Here is a 20,109-nt window from a genome sequence, read left to right as displayed (position 1 = left end):
AATCCCTTCGGCACTCCCAGCCTCCTTTCCTGCACCTATGAAAATGAGGATGTGACTAGATAAACTGTAAGCTTGCTCTGTACAGAAATTCTAAGATTCTATGAAGGGTTAGATGCACAATGGAAAAATTGATCTATCATTGGTAAAGGGCAAAAGTGAATTAAAAAAGACCCAAGGGTGAAACCCTACAAGAGAAATATTGTATAACCCACAAAATAGTCACATATAATACTGGGCTGCCAAAAGCAAGGGCATGGCGTGTAGAATAAACCCTCCATTCGAGAATCAAAGAAGAGGCAACCATGACATGGAGTCCCAGAAGCCAGAATCTTCTGAAGCTGAGTGCAGCCCCTCTGATGGAGAATGGGGAGAATAAAAGGGTTCTTTGGATATTCCTAAAACAGCCACTTTAGGAGAGGAAGGATGTTTTCTGGATGGACCCTGGCTAGGAATGCAAAGGTTACTGAGAAACACACCCCAAAACACAGAAAATAAAATTTCTCCTTAGAACAGGAAAGGTGAAGAGCTAACAGCCCTAGAGTAGAAAAACATAAGTGAAAAAAAGGAGAAAGAGATGGGAGAGTCATTTGTTGTTTTGATATTTAATGAGAAGAACCACATCCAATCACTCCTGAAGCCACAGAAATGCTTGGTGAATTAAGAGTGTCTGATAGGCAGCTGTCACCAAAGGGGGCACTGCAGGCCACTAACTGATTGCCCACTGGAATTGGAGTAGACCTTACAGCACAGCAAAACTCCTCGTGGCACAGTTTTCTCTAGGCCAGTTGATCTGATTTTATTTATTTCATGTTATAATTATATTGGAAAGCATGAAAATATTTTAAATCAGTTTTATTTGCTCATGTAATTATGTTCCAAAAGATTCATTCTGCAATATGTAATGGCATATTAGTGGTGACAAATGAAAGCCAATTAAGATCAGGGAAAGAAGAGGGAGAAAAAGGAGAAACATTACTGAGTGCTTATGTGCCAGGCACTGTGCTAGGCTATTCAGATGAGGTCATTTAATCCTCACATTGCCCTTTGAGAGAGGTGTGATTACTCTTTTCTTACACGTGAGAACAATGCGTAATTGCCGAGGCCACAAGTAAATTGCACTTACTGAAATCTCTAAGAAGTCTGAAGACCACAGTGACACATATAAAAAAAGTTTTGATAAAATTATGATATAATACTAAATTTGAACAGAACACCAAATTAGAACAGAAAACCAAGTGATGATACAAATATAGTTTTATCCTGTAAATAATTTTTAACTGAAAAAAATTAACAGCAAACACATTAATGTGACAGACGAGACTCTAAGTGGATTGTTTTCTCTATTTTAAAAAAATCTAAAAAACAAAGTTATCAGCAAAGACTTTAAAAAATTCAATCAATAATAAAACAAATATAGCAGGAGACATGTAATGCATACTATATTATCTTCAGCCCCTCTTTCAACGAGTTAAAAATGCATAAAGAAAGTTTAAGTTTGAGTCCAAATCATAAACTTGACTTGAACTCTGTTGTGAATTGCCAGGGAAAGCATTCCAGACTCTAAGAAACCTTGATTTTTTTTTTTTCTTTCCCTTCATAGCATCAAGAAAATGCTGGAGGGCTTATAGGGCCCCTGGCATGTAAATTGTAGCCATCAGGAGAAAAACCCTCTGTATTAACAAGTGACGCTTTCGAAGTCATTTTCTTACAGTCCCTTACAATGCTGCCACAGAGACAGGGTAAAGATTGGACAAAGAATTTTTCTGGTTTGAAATCACCCAAGTAATGCAGAGGAAAAAGAAGCACTTTGCCAAAATTCCAAGGTTAAAAGTAATAAGGAGAGAGGTGTCTGTCAGCATCCAGAAGAGTTTTGTAAACAATAGATGCAAGACATCAGATCCTCTGAAAGAAAAGATTTCTTTTCAGTGCCACTTTTCGAGAATGATCAGTAACATATTTCATTTCTGGTTTAATAATGTTATTAACAATTTCTTTTTTTAAAAAGCAAAGTAATATTTTCTGTGAAGGTAGGCCGATAAGCATTCGTGTAGTAAAGAATTGTGTGCCTTTTTATGAACAGTCTACACAGTAGAATAAAACACTATCTACATGAGCTTTCACACAGCAGAGCAATTAATTAACTTATCTTCCTGAACACTGTTTTCACTGAAACTTATTAAAAGTCTGATTCATCCACAAAGCCCCAGGCAATCATCAATTGCCTCATAATACAAAAGAAAAATAAGCTATGCTTATGTTCTCATTTAATATCCTAAGAAGATCCTCTTTGCCCTCTGTCTTTGTTTCAAAATATCTCTATTAAGAGTTAAAAAAAAAAGAGAACCTTCTACTTGACGTGAAATACGTTATGGCAGGGAACCGTGGGAGTAAATTACAGAGCCTCCAGGATACCAGATTAAGAAGAGAAGCTGGACTTTCTCAAAGACACACAAATCATTCAACATGGAGCACAACAGGGCATACAGTGTGTTATCGATGCCGAGTTCCAAGCACCATTGTTAATACAGACCAGAAGAGGAATTGTCCATTAAATAATAAAGGGGGAGGGGAGAGAACGCTCAGACTCCAGCGTTAAAAAGCCTGCAGCAGAGGAACGCTGGTTTCACAAGTTTTAAACAGCTTAAGAGTTATTAGTCTGCTTAGAGTTTTGGTTTCATGCAACTCTCCCAAATATCAACCTAATGACTTCTAAGCAGAGACTATAGTTTATGAACCATGTGTTTTTTTTTAATGTTTAGTACAGTTGACAATATCAATAGCGCCCTCTACAGGAAGTTTCAAACCCACAACTTCGGTTTTCTTAAATTTGAAAAAAGGCTAAGTAAGGTGAACACCGTCTGAGAACAAGATGAAAATTGGATAAAATTGAAAAAAAATGTGAAATTCGGATGACAAATGGAGATTTAGGAATTTGGAATGAAGCAAAACAAAACCACAACTGATAGCCCTAGGTCATTTTATATTGGGGTGTGTGTGTGTATATATATATATATATTTTTTCTTTTTCTTTTTTTGGTGGTGGTGGTGGTGGTGGTTTGTTAACATGCAGTCATTTGAGACAGGATCACTGAAATTCCAAATGTCTTTTTTTTCTTTATATTGAAACCTCAAAAACATATTTGCTTTCCCTATTCTAAGATTTGCTAGTTGCAGTATTGTACAGTATTACTCAGATTCCTTTTAATAGTGTTTACTTTTTTTAGAATGAATAAATAATTAATACACATATATTTCAAATTATGCATATTTTCCTAATATGCAGTAAAGATGCTTAACTTGGAGCTTTTGCATGTGAGAAAGTCCTGATGCTGATAAGATATGCCTGTATGAATCCTAAAAATGTGTCTGTTTCATAACTATGGATTGTTCCTCTCCATGATCAGTGGTTTCAAATCCAGATTCAGATGCCAGGACCTGCTTTAAGAAATCATTACAACTAAATTTTCTACTCATGTCACTACAGCCTTGGAAGTCAGAAACACAGGCTTCTTATCTCACAGCTGTAATACATCGAATGACCTTGTGACAGTGATTTAATCTCACCTTATTTTAGCAAGTTATCACAATTTGGGGGAAATTGACTTCTGATTTCAGAGTTATCTCAAGAGTTACTAGGAGTGACACAACAAACGCCAGCTCTAAGAGCGGAAGCATTATTATTTTGTGTGATCCATGAAGACATGAACAAGGAGTTCAGAGGCTCAGTTTTAGTTTCCACTTGGCTGTGCCTTTTTAAAGTCAATGAACTTTTCTGGGCCTTAGTTTCTTCATCAGAAAAAATAATGAGAAACTCCTGTTTGGAGAAATATTTAGAACTGGGTACCTAGCAATGCTGGATAAAATATCATAAACATCTCTTTAATAGTTGAGCTATTAAGTAAGGAAGGGTAAACAAATAGTTGAACTGAAGAGAGCTGCAAAACAGGTGTTAGCTGAATCTGAGCCTATCCTGCCAATCTTTATAACCAAGAGGCTTAGATTTTAATGGCCACACTGGGGCCAAAGCAAGATGGGGACTTGGAACTGAGCCCTCATATAAAGCCAGAATAATGAAAGGATGCACCTTCCAAATTAAACCACGTGAAGAGAAATGACAAGGAAGTCTTCTGTCCCAGCCTAGGCTCTGGGTTGGAATATTACATCTTCCCTGAAAATTTATAACCACAAGCCTGTTGAAGGTTTGGGGTTAAATTGATATTACCTGTGCAGTCCAGGAAACCTCAGGTCAAGAAGTTAACCCAGTGTGGACCCAGATGAGTAGTGACGTACAGGGCCTGGCAGAGATAAACACAGATTCCCTCTGAGGGACTCACCCTCAACTCAGGTCTTGCAGGATTCCTACAGATAAAGCTGAAGAGGCACTCAAAATCCAAAATTATGAAGTACATGGGGAAACAGGTCCCATGAGAGAGTCAGCAGAAACAATAACAGCTGAATTAGACCACCAAGAATTTTGAATATTGGAATGGATGATACAGAACATAAAATAACCAGGTATAAAATGTTAATGAAATAAATACGGAATTAAAAACTCAAGAAGGTAGTGATACTTTAAAATACTACGCAGATTTGAAAAAGAACCAAATATTTTAAAAACTAAAAATGTAATTTAAAAGCACAATGGATAACTTCATAGGTTAGTCAGTTGAAAAACAAGTTGGCAAAATGGAGGATAACACTCAGGAAATTAACCGAAACACAGGAGAGAGAGAGGGGGACACAAAGAAATGGTAACTGTGAAAGAATATTTATGAGAAATGGAGGATAGAATAAGACACTTGATAAATGTCTAATTGAAGTTCATGATGATTTCAAAGAAAATGCCAGTAATAATGGCATAGAATTTTTGAGAACAGATGAAAGACATGAATGTTCAGATTCAGAAAGCACAAATCCCAAGGAGGAAAAATAATAAGAAACTCATACGAAGACCCAGCACAGTAAAGCTGCAAGACACCAAAGACTTAAAGAAGACTTAAAGACAGTATTGAAAGCACCTAGAGGAAAAAAGACAGGTTATCCATAAAAGAATAGTTAAACTAGCAGCAGACTTTTCAACAGCCACAACAAAGACCAGACTATAGTGGAATAAAATCTACAAAATGTTTAGAGAAACAATCAACCTAGAATTTTACATACAGCAAAAATACAAGGGTGAAATAAAGGCATTCCTAAAAGTGATGCAGTATATCACTGCATCGGTGATGCAGTATATCCGGAAGACCCTCAGTTAAGGAAATTTGAAGGGTAAACTTCAGGAAGGATAATGATCATAGAAGGAAGGTCTGAGATGCCAGAAAGGAAGATAAACAAAGAAAATGCAAATAAGTGGGTGAATCTAAACAAACATTGACTGTATAAAACAATAATATTAATGTTTAAATTAGGAAAGTAGAAAAAGGTGGCCCCCAAATAGTGGACAACAATATTATGTTAGATGCAAGGGGAGTAACCAGAGTAAGCAGATACACAGATATATAAATATATGTATGTAAATATATAAATCATTTTGAATGGAGCTCTTCTGGTGGATGTGAGGGCAGGAGATTCCTACCAGCTGGGGTGCACCCAGGGGCTTTGAAGAATTAGCTGGAAACTCACTAGACTGTATTATATCTATGCAATGCTAACATTCTGTATCTATTATTTTGTTTTTTGTAATACTCATATTTTTATTTTAAAAATTATTATAAAAATCCATCTACTCTAACTCTTTTTTCATTCTCATGCACAAGGCTTCTGCCACTGACTTCAAAGGAGAACAATTTAGTTTAACAAAGCTGCACAGGAATCATGTCTGTGGTTACTGGGTTAACTAGCAAAGGTGATTATCCATGAGCAAGATTCTTGATTGTTTTTTTTTAATCTGTTTTAAAAAGACAACTCTGCTGCAAGTAAGAATTGCTTTCAGAGGACATAAATATTCTTTATCTTTCAACTATTTAATATATATTTATGTAGTTTAAAAGTGAACTAAGTGCATGTGTTTGCTGTAGTGCTATTTTATCAGTTTCTTTTAAACTATTATATACCTTTATTTAAAAAAATACAGGTGCATATAATCAGTGAAAGACTCTTCTGAAAGAAAACTAATGTTAATACTTTTGTTGTTTTTTTAAGAGAGAAATCTTAATTACATAAGCTCTGGTTTGGTATTTTTCAGTAAAATTTGGAATATTAAAGATTTCTAGATTAAGATAAAGAGAGGTACAATTTGAATCTTTCCTATGTAATTATTTTAGTTTTAACAACAAGGAAATTTACAAATTTGAGTTTCAGTCAATCACAGCATTCAATGGCAAAGGGTTTCACAGGAGCTCAGATTAACTCTTGATTTACTTCAGTAGGAAAAATAAAAACTGGAAAATACTTCTGAAGTGGCCTTGTTTTGATGTCCTGCTTTTCTGTTTGCACCAAGTATGCTGTTTCTCTGTAATGATTACTAAACTTATCTCCTTGTCAGACAGCAGCTAGTAAACAGAACGTTTCCAAGATATTAATTAAATGAATAATCTCTCTTTTGTTTTTTAGGTTAGGAGAGGTAACTACTTTAACAGTTCAGGTTCTTTTTAAAATGAAATGATCTGTATTCAAATATGAAGATTCTAATGCTTGTTCATTCCTGGTTATCTGTAGGGTAAGGATGGGAACTCTCATTGGAAGCATAATGCTGCAATACTTGGATAGGCAGCATAATTTTAAGCCACTAAATTCGTGGTAATCTGTTACAGCAGCAATAGGAAACCAATACAGACACCATTCAAAAGACGATTGTAAAGCTGTCACACCGTGGGCTTTGAAAGCAAATTTGCTGCCTTTTCTTCCTCTGTTATGATATCCTACGCTTGTTTCCACTAGCAGTAACGCACACTGGGATTGCTGTTGTTAATCTTGCAATTGTACTTTTCCAGTTAAAGACACGAGACCTTTGGCCTCTTTTTCATTCTCAGGGTGGCCAGTGGGTGGCCTGTAATGTCTCCCTGCTAACCCTAAACAATATTTCATCCCATGTAACAAGCACTCAGCTCAGATGGTCGTCTGTGCAAATGCCACAAGGAACAGCTCCCATGGGACCCAGGAAAGTATTCATTTTCCAGAGAGAATTAAAGCCTACATTGATAACATCTAAAATAAGGACACCTTAAAATGTAAAGAGTGATGAGGTTATTTCACCCTTAAGTTATACTTTTAGGAAAAAGCAGAATTTAAATCTTAAGATATCTGTATGCCCACTTAACACTTCAAAGAAAGAGAAATCCAACTAATGAAATGTATCCTAACTTCCTTCCTCAGCTTCTGTACTCCGCAAATTGCTACCCTTTTCCAACTACCTTTTCCATTCTTCGGCTAATTATCTGACATAGAAGCTTTGGAGTGATATTTTTCTCCCTCTGATTCTCACCTCGTCCTCATTTCTCTGGGTCCCCTCTTTCTCACCATTAATATGCATGCACCTAACATAGCTCTGAGTGTATCCCATGTCTGTATCCAGTGGCAGGCTCACAGGTTGGAGCTTGGATTCATTCTGTACAGTCTGCACCTCTTTCTGCCTTCACCTCCACACCACTCACTCCACGCTCTACACGGCTCCCTGCTGCATCGACCTTAAGCGTAAATCCTTCTGCTTCATTTTCAAGGCCTAATTACCCAGCCTTGCTCCCCACACCTCTTCACGTTCCTTCCCTCTTTCAGACAGCCAGGCAATTTCCACGGATTCATAAAATTTAGTTTTCGCTCTTCTTGGTAACTCAGGAGGAAAGAACAAAGCTGAATAAAACATTGACCCCTTTCTTTGACAAGTATATTGCTTAATGGGGATGGGATGTGGGGAGACAGACAAGTAAGCTAATCAGCGTTTTAGGTGCTATTACAAATGAGTGCTGTGAGCGCACCAACAGGGGCTGAGAGATTCTTCAGGTGAGGGCAGGGTAGGAAAGGCTTTGGAGAGAAGTAGATGATAGAATAACGAGTTGTCATTTTGAGAACTGCCTTCCAGAACATTCTGCGATGAACGGTAGACTACTAATGTTCATGCAAATAATGTAATAATGTTACTGACACTTTCAAGTCAGACCCCATAAGGGTCCTCCTGCCTGGTGTAGCTCTTACCCGTAGAACGAGACCTAGTTCAGTTCCGAAGCAAAGCAAAGTTTTATCCTTTGATCAGAGAATGGAGAGATGTGAGCTCACACTCGAGAGCACATGCCCTCCCCTCCACAGCAGGCTGTGGGTGGGGCTGCTTCTTAGGGTTCTCCTTCCGAGGGAGGAGGGTGCAGTTCTCGCGAGACTGACAGGCTGGGAGCGGCGTCTCCCAGCCGCCGCCATCTTGAACTGCAGTGTTGTGCGCGGCGCTTCTGCGCGCGGTCTCGGAGCTGAGGGGTTAGGCCCGGCTCTTTCATGCTAGGAGCTGTTGTGTGAAGGGCCGTTGATGCAAGGCCTCTGCATGCGGCACCCTGTGAGCAAGTGAAACTAGACCAAGCGCGCAAGAAGAGGTTAAGACCTTATTACCTGGATTCCATCTTATTTTTTCTGGGGACCTCAGTGGACTTTTTGCCTGTGACTAATAAGAGGTAAGCAAAACTTAACCACTACCAACTTCCTCCCTGGGAGAAAATATCCACCTCAATATAGTTATATTTTGTACTTAGGAGTAATTATTATCTAATAATAGGTTATAGGCGGGTTAAGAAAAAGTCAAATTTTATTAGGAATTGACCAGTCAGCAAACCCATATAGCTCATTCTGCTGTGGTATATATATGGTTTTCTTCAACCACAAGTAGAGGTAGTTTTGTATGGCCCTCAACCAGGCAGAGGTAGAGCATGGATTTGAAAACAAACTTTTTGTTCTGTTTGATTCTGCCAAGAATCTATACTAACCCTATGGGAAATCAAAATCTGAAACGTATGTGATGTTTCGAGGGGCTCTGGGAAAAATATTCCACTTCCCAACCATCTGATGGTGTTTCTTAAATTCCACCATTGATTTCCTCACCTTTAAAATGGGGTAATAGGAGCACCTGTTCTGAGGATTAAATGAGCACAAAAAGGAGAGCAAACTGCCTGTTCTGAGGAAGGCACTCAATATGTGTGGGTTCGCTTCCCTTCCGTCTTGAGGGCTAAAGGATGTTCAAATACTGTTAAATTGCATCTCACTCTGGAAACTCTAAGACACGAAGGAGTTCTAAGCCATGTACACCCTAATCTCGATTAGCACGTTCCTCTCTTCCAACTGATAAACGGAAATGAATTTCAAAAGGGTAAAGAGAGGCCAAGATTCTAGGTCGAGGAGAAAGAAGGAGGCCATGGGGAAAAAAGGAAGTTTCTGGAACCAGGATCAGAGGAGGCTCTACAGACAAACGTTCTGCTCCATAGTTTTGCTAAGGCCTCATTTTAAAACTCTAGCTAAAGACAAAACTGATTTCCTGGCGGGTGCACAGGAGGCTTATTGAATAACCACCACTTACTAGTGCTGGGCATTTTCACAAATATCTCAATGAGGTAGGTTTCATCGTTCCCTGGTTTTATCGGAGGTAACTGAGATTCAAAGAAATTATGGGAGTCAAGGTCACACTGCCAGAAAGAAGATCCAAAAAACGGGTACAGTTCCGCCAACGCCAGCCCCTGCTAAGACAAGTGGCTCTGCAGCTGCAGGCGGTGCAGCTTCGGGCCAAAGTTTCTTCCAAACACTCCATGCCCCCACCCCCCACCCCCCACCCCCCCACCCCAAGGTGTGATACCAAAGATCTTCCACTAATTTCCGACTGCCTGCTGATGTTTACGTTCTGTTTCCTCAAATTGCCAGAAGTGACCGAAATTTGCGTTTTAATCTCCAGGGTGGTATTCTTCCTTGGTTCCTTTGTAGCAACCTAGCACCATCACAAGTAGACCACGTACCAGCCATCCTGGCTCGAAAGCGTTCATGGTTCGTTCTGCGGGCCAGCTCGCTGGCTGAGAGGGAATAGAGCACTCAAAGCTTTCTGCATAGCTTACCTGCCAGCTCCTGCGGCTTTAGAGAGCTTTAATTGGCCTCAGACCAGACGTTCTCAGGGTCAATGGCACTTGACAGGGGAATCTTTTTTCCAGGAGAAAGGAAAGCCTAGAGTAATGGTTTTCAAACCTTAGTATGCATCAGACTCACTTGGAGGGCTTGTTAAAACACAGATTCCTGCGCTCCTCCTCCACAGTTTCTGATTGAGTAGATTGGAGTATTGGAGTAGATTGGAGGTGGCTGGGTTGGGGGGAGTGGAGTGAAAATTTGCATTTTAACGAGTTTCAGGTGATGCTGATGCTGCTGGTCTGGACTACACTTTGAGAACTATTTGCAAAGATCAGTGTCTTGACATTGGCTACACATTAGAATCCCCTGTAGAACTTTAAAAAATCCTGACACACATCCACACCCAAGCCAGCAATCCAGATTTCTGGGGATGTGATCTGGACACCAGGATTTTAAAACTTCCAGGTGATTCCAGTTTGGGAACCGCTGGCCCGGAATCTTTGAGAGCCAAGCCTTGTCCTTATTGATAACCCCTAAGGGTTGAGCAGGGGAAGCATCCTGACATCTGCTTTTTCTAACAAAAGAGAAAATGTTTATGATTCTTAGCGGGAAAGCGTTTAACTGTTCTAGACTTTAAAACAAAATAAACTGTGGATATCTCAAAGACAATAGCTTCCAGAACCTTAAAGAACATTAAGAGTCAACAGAAAACAAAATATAATAAACAAATTACATTGCTTTGGGGGAGCAGATGGCTTAAATTGGTGGACAGAACATATCAGAGGGGTAGATTGTGTCTTTATCCAGGCCCCTGGCATCACATAACTTTGTCCTTTAACTTCATGCATCATTATTCATCATCACCTTTTATTACTGTGGCTCAGCTTACTTAAAAGCCTGTTATTTCTCATGTTCAATCCAATGTAAATTTAATTTTCAACCAAGCCTTTGTTAAGACAATTGTTCCAATTTTCAGAAGGATGTTAGAGAATGGGGGATGTAGATTCCAAAAACTACAGCCCTGTGGGTTTGATGTCAACCCTCTAGCAAAATTCTGGAACAGACTATTTAAAAGCTCGTGAGAAGTGATTGCTGGGAGCCAGTATAGGTTTCCAAAATCAGTCTTTCACCAAACCAGTCACATTTCCCTTTTTGACAGGCTTACAGGTCATGGAGATCAGGGGAATATCATGGACAAAAATATATCTTAATTTCAGCAAAGAATTTGACATCCTGTGGGCAAGAATGACATGAATGACAGTACAGTTGAGTAGATTTGTAGCTGGTTGAACAACTTTACCCAAGGAATGTCGTCTGCTTGATGAATCACTGCCTACCCAAAGGGGAGTCACAGTGACAGACTCCCAAGTGCTATCTATGGTTTATCCAGTCCAAAATTTCAATTAATGATGGATGAAGACACAAAGACATGCTTATCAAAACTGCAGGTGTGACAGAGCTGGGAGAGAAGCCTAACTCATTAAATGTCAGATGAACCAAGAGAGGCAAAAGGTCTCAACAAACTAAAAGAACAGGCTGACATGAATAAGAATAAACTTAATAGGGATAAATGTAAAATCATCCATTAAAAAAATCAAATGCAAAAGTATGGTAGTATGGCAGATTGAGATTAAAAATAGTTTTGTGAGAAGACATCCCAGGACTTTAAAGTAACTATAGCCCTAATACCATCTAGTAGGTCTCAGATCTCTTTGAAAATCTATGAAAATGTGGACAAAAAAATGTTGCCTGCCATTTCAGTAAACAAGGTATGTTGCCCACCATCAGGCCATCAACCACTTCAGCTGCCCCCCAGATGGTGCACCGTGAGGGGAATTCAGAATGGAGAAAAACAGGATACTGGCCCTAGACAGTTAAGATGCACATCAAAGGAATAATTTCAATGAGCCCAGACTCTTGCATCTTTCCATACGTAGAAAAGTACTAAAATCATTAACTTTAGATGTCTGTTTTTTTGGATTAGCAGTAATCTTTTGATGTTCAACTACGTGTCTGTCTGTTTTCAGGAGAAACTCCTCTATATCCTGGCTCCTCCTTACCTCTTTGGAGCAGTTCCTCAGAGCTATCTGAGAGGCTGTTTCCTAGGCTATAGTCTTCAGTAAGTTCCCTGCATAAAACATAACTTGCAACTTTTAGGTTGTGCGGTTTTTGTTTTTTGTTTTTTTGTTTTCAGTTGACAAAAGCTGAAGACTATCTCATAGACAAATGCCCATAGTCATAAAATTTGGTTTACAATTTCAGCTGGAGTTTGTCGGTGACCAGCAGGGGTCACAGACTAGGAGTTAAGAATCCTTGGATAGTATAATTGGGCCACATAAAAACTACAGCAAGCTATGTGCTTTAACAGAAGTGTAATATCAATACAATGGAGATAATAGCCCCACAGGGCTTGCTACATCCTACTTATAGTCTTCAGTTTACAGTATTCAGCTGAATGTAGAGACTGAAAAACTGGAATGTATCAATATAAATGGTGAAAGGTCTAGAAATTATGTTAAAGAGCACTGGAGGAACCTATGACATATCCTCTTTTTAAAAATTAGAGGGAACACAATAGCAGTCTTCCAAAATCTGAAGGCTGCCTTTTGTAAGAGGCTGCAGACTTAGAATACTCTATAGCAGTGCTATCCAGGAGAAATATAATGCTAGTCACATACGTAATTTAAAATTTTCTAGTTGCCACATTTTAAAGTAAAAAACAGGTGAAATTAATTTTAATAATATATTGCATTTAACCCAATATACTAAAAACAGTATCATTTTGACACATGATCAACGTAAAACTTTTTCATATTGAGTTTTTGAAATCTTGTGTATTTTACGTTTACAGCACATTTCAATTAGCCTGAGCCACACTTCAACATGGCTACCATATTGGACAGCACAGCTCTTTAGCTTCCCAGGGCAGAAGAGAGTCAATTAAGAGATGTTAGAGAGGAAGAACTTTCTAATAGAACTGCCCCCAAAATGGAACAAGTCCCCTTATAGAATGGTGAGGTCTCTGTCATTGGATATATTCTAATTGAGACTAGGTGACCATCTGTCAACGGTTATTTAGGCATTTCTGCATAGGGTGGGGGCTGGGATGGATAATCCTGAAGTTCATTCTCATTCTGAGGCTATAGTTCTATGACTGTCCGTTTTGGGAATTGAGGTTATTTGAACCACCAATTCATGATATTCTGGGACAAGTGGGCAGCCAGCCTTTCCTAAGAAGATCTTGCCAGTCTAGTTATGCAAATACATGCCAGGTCACGGCCACAGAACTAATTTGCCTCTGCCCCTTCTGTTGTGGAGCTGCAGCCTGAGTTATCCATGAAGACAGTGCATATGCTTGGCTCAGGCTCTGACATGCAGCTGAAGAGAGACTTAGCACATCACTGAGCTAAGCTCAGTCTGGAAATAACCCACCCAAAACATGTGTCTAACATACTCACTTAAATTTTGCACTCATCCAGCCAGCTCACCTTTAGTTCCAGTTCTGCATTAAGCTCATTAACACAAAATCAAGTGTTTGGCTATGTTAAGAACATAAAGGTACTTTATTCTCTGGAGAGAATCCCAAGGTGCTATTCAAAATAGAAAGCAATCCACAAATAAAGGCCATTTGCTTGTGTTTATAACCAGTCACAGTCCCAGCCCTCAAGGTCTGCAACAGCTGATGATTGGCACTCTGAACCAAATTGGATAAGCAACCAATGTTTGAGGAGCCTGCCCTAGGGTTTTTCCAGTCCACATACAGCTGCAGTCTAGAGAAGCTGGAAAAGGCATGGGGGAGAGAGGATGAGCCCTGGAGGCCAACTACCTGAATTCAAGCCCCACTCATGCCTCTTACTAGCTATGTGATCTTGGACAAGTAACCAGTGGTAACCTTGGTAACCTCGAATTCACCCTTTTTACCTGAGGTACTGCTCTGTCCCTGCCAATTATTTTAGTGTTCATAAAATTAAAGTTATACATAGAGTAAAAAACAACTGTTTGGTGGAGTTTGGTTCACTGATGACACTTTATAAACATTGGGGACACTTTTTTTAAGTGCTTTTATTTTTTCTGAATCTATTAATATGTATATGCATGTGATATACATTCATTACAGAAAACTTGGAAAATATATAAAAATATTTAGAAGAAATTTTAAATGACCCATTGTCTTACCACCCAGAGCAAACCACTTTTTAACACTTGGTCACTTCTGTGCATTTTTTGACATAATGGGCATCATTTTTAAAAAACATCACTTTCTAACATGCTTCTAAGTTCCAAGATAACAAAGAGTAACTTTCCTATTGAAATCTCTGAAGTCCTGTCTTTTTTCCTACTATCCTGAATGTCATAGGAAGGACATACCCCTACTATCATGATGTCACATTCAAAAGGGACATCATGAGTCTGGATTGACTCCACGAGAGAAAATAGGAATGAAGTCCTAGGATAGAACTTAGTAGCAGATAAAAGACTAGTAGAGTCCCAATCCTGCATTTAACAAGTAGGGAAGCTGGAGCCCAGAGAACAGTGACTCCTATGACCAACAATTCAGCAGGACTTAGAGTTGGTGTATCTTTACCCCACATAAGTACCCTCCCACCTCACCACACTGCTTCATACAGCATGATGCAACCTTACACATTCTAGCTGATTTGCAACCCACTTTCTGCTAGGCATCTCTCTATTTTAAGATCAAAATTAAATGCTTAAATGTAATTTTTAAAATAGTTGCATGGTACTCAGTTTGATAATGGGAAAGTCATTTATTCCACAAAGGGCACTTTATGTCTTTCCAAAGAAAAAGCTCAAAAGAATTCTCTTAGCCATGTGCAAAATATCCACTTAATCAACATGAACACTCATATTACTAGGCAGTTAAAATTATTTATTCAAAGAGCTTTATAGTCATGCCTTAATACCAATCTATAATAAACAGGAGAAATAAGAGCAATAATACTTACTATCATCCTAGTTAAATATAAGCACCATAAATAATATTTGCACCTTTAAGCAATTCATATATCCTTCCCATATAATAAGATTATAATGTGGAGCTTTTGCTTTTCAATGGGATAAAGTATATTGCTGAGCTTTATTTTGTTTTTTGCAAGGCTAGTACTCAGGGAGGGACTTTTTCTGGTCTATTTGGACCATTTGTATCCTTGAGAAAGAAATAACTTTATTATTTTTTTAATATTTATTTATTTGGCTACGCTGGGTCTTAGTTGCGCCACGTGGGATCTTTGTTGCAGCATGTGGGATCTTTAGTTGAGGCATGCAAACTCTTAGTTGCAGCATGTGGGATCTACTTCCCTGACCAGGGATCAAACCCGGGCCGCCTGCATTGGGAGTGTGGAGTCTTAGCCACTGGACCACCAAGGAAGTCCCAAGAAGAAATAACTTTAAAATTACAAGGATACCTCCATTATTACTTAGCTGTTCCTTACTAAATGCAGGAAAGTTACCCTCCAGTCCCTAGTTCCCATACTTCTATATTACCTGCTGTGTTGTATTATAATTTATTTGTTGTTTATTAGTAATATATATATCTGCCTCTCTCATTAAATCGTTTATCTGCCTTTCTTGAGGGCAGAATTTGCTGTGAGGATTAACTAACTGTATATGTAAGGCACTTAGCACAGCTCCTGGCACAGAGCAGGCATTACCTGATATTACCCGGTGTTATCATCTTTATTATTGACTTTAAATGCTCACCGCTGCCCAGAACAGAGTCTGGCACAGTCAGAAATAGATGGAAATGTGGGTCCTTGGAATATCTGGTGTCTTAACCATCTAAGTATTGAGCCATTAAAATTGTACAGTCTCAGAGGAAGATTCTTCCTACCTGCTTAAGCAGATTTTAATTAGAAATGGTATATACCAGACCAAGTCTTATGCACTGAGTTTGTAAAGATGGCCTGCCCTCAGAGAGCTCATCAGCAAATACTGGAGGAACACTTGAGTACTGTCTTAGGACCAGAGTAAGGAGAGAAGTGCAGAAGCAGAAAAAGGGGACTTACAACTCTATCTAGAGAACCAGAAAAGGTACTTCAAATAGCAGCCTTTGTCCTGAATGTTGAAGATGGTGCCTGGAGAGGGTGTTCCAAGTCCCAGAGGACAAGTAATAATAGTAAACCTTTTATTTTCTCTAATGAAAATAGGGAAACAAGGCTATTTCCATGTCTGGCACCTGGAGAGGGTGGGCACAGAGGACATATTACTGGCACCGTGCTGCCTGCAGGCGGCACTGAGGAGGGTGCAGTCCACAGAGATGGAGGACCTGTACCAGCTTCCCTCCTGGTCTCCCAGCATTCCTTGGTTCTGCTTGAATGTTTTGCTTCTACCAGCTCCCTCTGCCTCTTCTGGTTTCCTCAGTTATCACTGTCTGCCACTTTCTTAACCTTTCTGCTCCTGCTTTCCTTTGCTCATCTTTTCTGTCTCCTGTCATTTATGTTTTACTTCTTGGCTTTATCCCAGTCCCTTTCAAGTGCTTCCTTCCTTTTCTCTAGAAAATAATTCATTCCCAGGCATCTCAGTTACCTTCAAGTTGTGGGTGCCTCGAACTTTGGGGTTCCCAATTTCATGACTGCTTCCTGTGCAAAATGTCTCTCCTTGCCACCAAGAAAGGTGTTCATTTTTCTTATTTCTGGGTTTGGCAATGTTTGAGGTGCCAAAGTGCAATCTTTGAATAATTAAAGCCTTGTGTAGGCAGCTCTGGGGGACTTTTTATGACTAATAAATCCTATGAAATACTGTTAATTTAACTCCCTAAATAGTTCTCAGAAGTCACTGGAGCTATAGTGTGTATATATATTTTATCATTTACAAAGTACTTCTACCTTACTCTGCTTTTATTTAAGTATGAGAAATATATTTTCCACAAAAATAATTCTTTAAAACACAATGCATATGACTCTAACACATTTCCCCTATTTCTGTATGTTTAAAGAAGCTCACATTTGTGCAGTATCTTAATTCCTTCACTTCTAATTCCTGAACTAACCAGAATGTCACTTTTATACCTCAAACACCTCACCTTTATGATGTGTCTTATAATTACCAAGCTCTTTCACATACAAGATTTCATTTACTTCTTTCAACTCTGTATTATTTTTCTCATTTTACAGTTGACAAAGGTGAGGCAGAGAGATGTTGAGTATTTCTCCCCAGGCCTCACAGCCTAGCTGTGAGTATCAGTGGCCTCTTGAATGCAGGATTGCTGAGGCTCAGACTAGGGCACATCCTGCCACTACTTAAATGCCATTAGAAGATAGGCCTTAACTTTTAAACTCTAGGGCTTTGTCCCATATTCCTTTAATGAAAAATGTAATGACTTCTCCTTTCCATTCTTTCTTCTTCTAAAAATAGGTGGCTCCTCCAATCATCATTAGACTAATGCAAAGGCATCGTGATAATTCTCACTTCTAAATAAAGCTCCTACTATGAGCAAGTAAATATAACTAATGGACTTGGCATTACCAGAAAAAAATTAGCTGCCAGACTTATAAACCCCATAAATGTCTTCTCATAGAACAAAATGTGGTGACCACTGCCCTAGTCAGGTTCCATAGAAGCAGAGCTTGAGATGGGGATTCATGACATGTTACTTACTGAGGCATTGCTCCCAGGAAAAACTGATAGGGCATGAAGGAATCAGAATGGGAGATATAAGTTTGGGAGCTTCAGTTTATTGACAGTATTTGAAGCACTGGGACTAAGATCGCCTAGAGAAGACATGGCCTAAACAGGGAACCAAGGGAGCCCAGGAATGGTGCCCAGGGCCCTCAACATCTAGCGGTAAGCAAAGGAGGAACAACCAGCCAAGGGACTGAGAAGGAAAGGCTATTGATTTAGGAGGAAAACCAGAGGCCTTCAGAGTATGCAAAGATTTAAGGGGAATACAAGCATAGACAGTGCTAAGGAAAGTGATTTCCAGATCCTCGACTTAGTATTCACTCTCTCCAGAAACTTACCTGCCTGAGAATGTGCCTACTGAAAGTAAGAGCTTCTCCAGCCCATTTCCTTTCACAATCACTTGTCTCCCACTTCTCTCCCAAATCTTACTATAGAGCAGTACCCAACAGTGTAAAACTGTCCCGGGCACAAAAAAGAATACTGGTGTCAGTTTGATGAAGTTCATGACTGTAATATCTAGCTGACAAAGCCTTGTGCAAGTCAGGTGATAGCCAATATTTTGCTTTCCACAAAGTTGGAGGAGAACCTAATTGAGTTGAGAACTGGTGGATTATTTAAAAAAAATTTGTAATAAATTACTCTGTTATTTTTGGCATATAACTCAGGAGTTCAAAGAATTGCATACAGTTCTAAAGCAATATTCTATCTACTTATTTATATAAACAGGTTTTCTCAGAGCTTAAATCTTTTAAAAAGGAAAAATGGAGAGAGAATTAATGCTGAATTGTGTCTCATTATAACAAGTTGTATCTGTGGAAATATGAACTAATTGGGAAAAAAAAAGCCCTAGCCAACTCATAAGAATTTGTTTATAATAAAATTTTCTTTATAGGTTAATACTTTTTCATCAAAAGATGTAATATACAATATTTATGTTATTTTGATCAAGTGTATAAATAATTGTAATGATAATTGAATCTAAAAGAAATGTTTTAATTTGTAGAGCCTTATAGTAATAGGAAATTTTTAAAGTTTTATTATCAATTTATATACATAATTTAGTTACAAAATTGGTAGAGTGATAAAATATCAATATATTACATTAGGAAAATTTTTGTGCAGCAAGTTAATTGAAAATGTAAATTCGAGGGGAAATGGGAACAATGTATTGATAAAATATCTAACTGTTAAAGAAGTCTGTGTTTTCTAAATGGTTGTTAGTGAATATCAAATTTCTATGGTGTTTAGATTCCACTGGGAACATTTAATAAGAGCAATATAACAGTTTAATTTTAAAATGTCAATATTTATAACATACTGGAAATTCTCTTTCTAGCAACTATTTAAACTTATGATGAAAAATATAGATGTCAACTCTAAAAATGTGCAAGGGTCTACAAAATTTTACTAAAATTTTTTAGGGGCTATATGAACAAAAATGTTTGAAAACAACACATGTAAGCCAAGAGAAAAAAAAAAAAAAAGATTTCAAACAGAGAGTGGTCAGCTGTATGAATGCTGTGGGGGATAAAATGAGAATACAATTGCACTGGCAACAGGCATTGACCACCCTGATTGGAGCAAGTACAGTGCAGTGCAAGTTCAGTACAGTGAAGGAACTGGAAACCTAGTTGGAATAGGTTGAAGTGAGAATGGGAGGTGAGGAAATAGAGACTGCAAATAAAGACAACTGACAATAAATGCTGCTGTGAAGGGGAGCAGAGAAAGGAATTAGTAGCTGGAGGGATGGGGGGACTGAAAGAAGGTAGATATAGAAAAGAGGTACTAGAATGTGTTTGTATGCTGATGGGAAGAATCAAGTAGAGAAGAAAAAAACTGATACTACATGAGACAAAGGAGATAATAGGAGCAAAGGTGAGAGACTCGGATCTGGAGCACAGTGAAACATGGACGTATCTTCCATTGTCATAGAAAAGAAGGCATAGGATGTGGGTGTAGGAGCCAGTGCTGTTATGTTTAAAGATGAAGAGGGTGATGGGTAGTGAAAAATGCTGTAGCATCAAGAGATGAGACATCGTTGATAAGGTCAAAAAATTATTGGAGTAAAGATAGTAGAATAAATGAGATAGAAGAATAAGAAGTATTGAAGAGAAAGATGTTCGAAATTGATATTTTAGAGGGGATACAGTTACTGGATTGATCAAGGGAATTGGTGGTGAGGTAGAGTGAAGGAAAAGGTACTCAGAGGTGATGAAGTTAAGTAGCTGAGAGTCCAGGTATTGGATGGATCACCCACATGGATATTGAAGTCACCAAGAATACTAACTGGAGTAGAATGAAGAAGAAGACAGTGAATCAGGTACCAGTCTTATAAATAAAGAGATTAACTGGGAGGCTAGTAGACGAGGGCTATAAGAGAATGTTGAGTAGAATAGTAATATGTTATGAGCTTTAAAAAATGGGGGTTTCTGAAAAGTGAAGGAAGGC

Source organism: Eubalaena glacialis, chromosome 8 (genome assembly GCF_028564815.1).
Source record: "Eubalaena glacialis isolate mEubGla1 chromosome 8, mEubGla1.1.hap2.+ XY, whole genome shotgun sequence".
Classification (NCBI taxonomy): Eukaryota; Metazoa; Chordata; class Mammalia; order Artiodactyla; family Balaenidae; genus Eubalaena; species Eubalaena glacialis.
The sequence above is the reverse complement of the archived record's forward strand: the minus strand, read 5'-3'. Positions refer to the sequence as shown.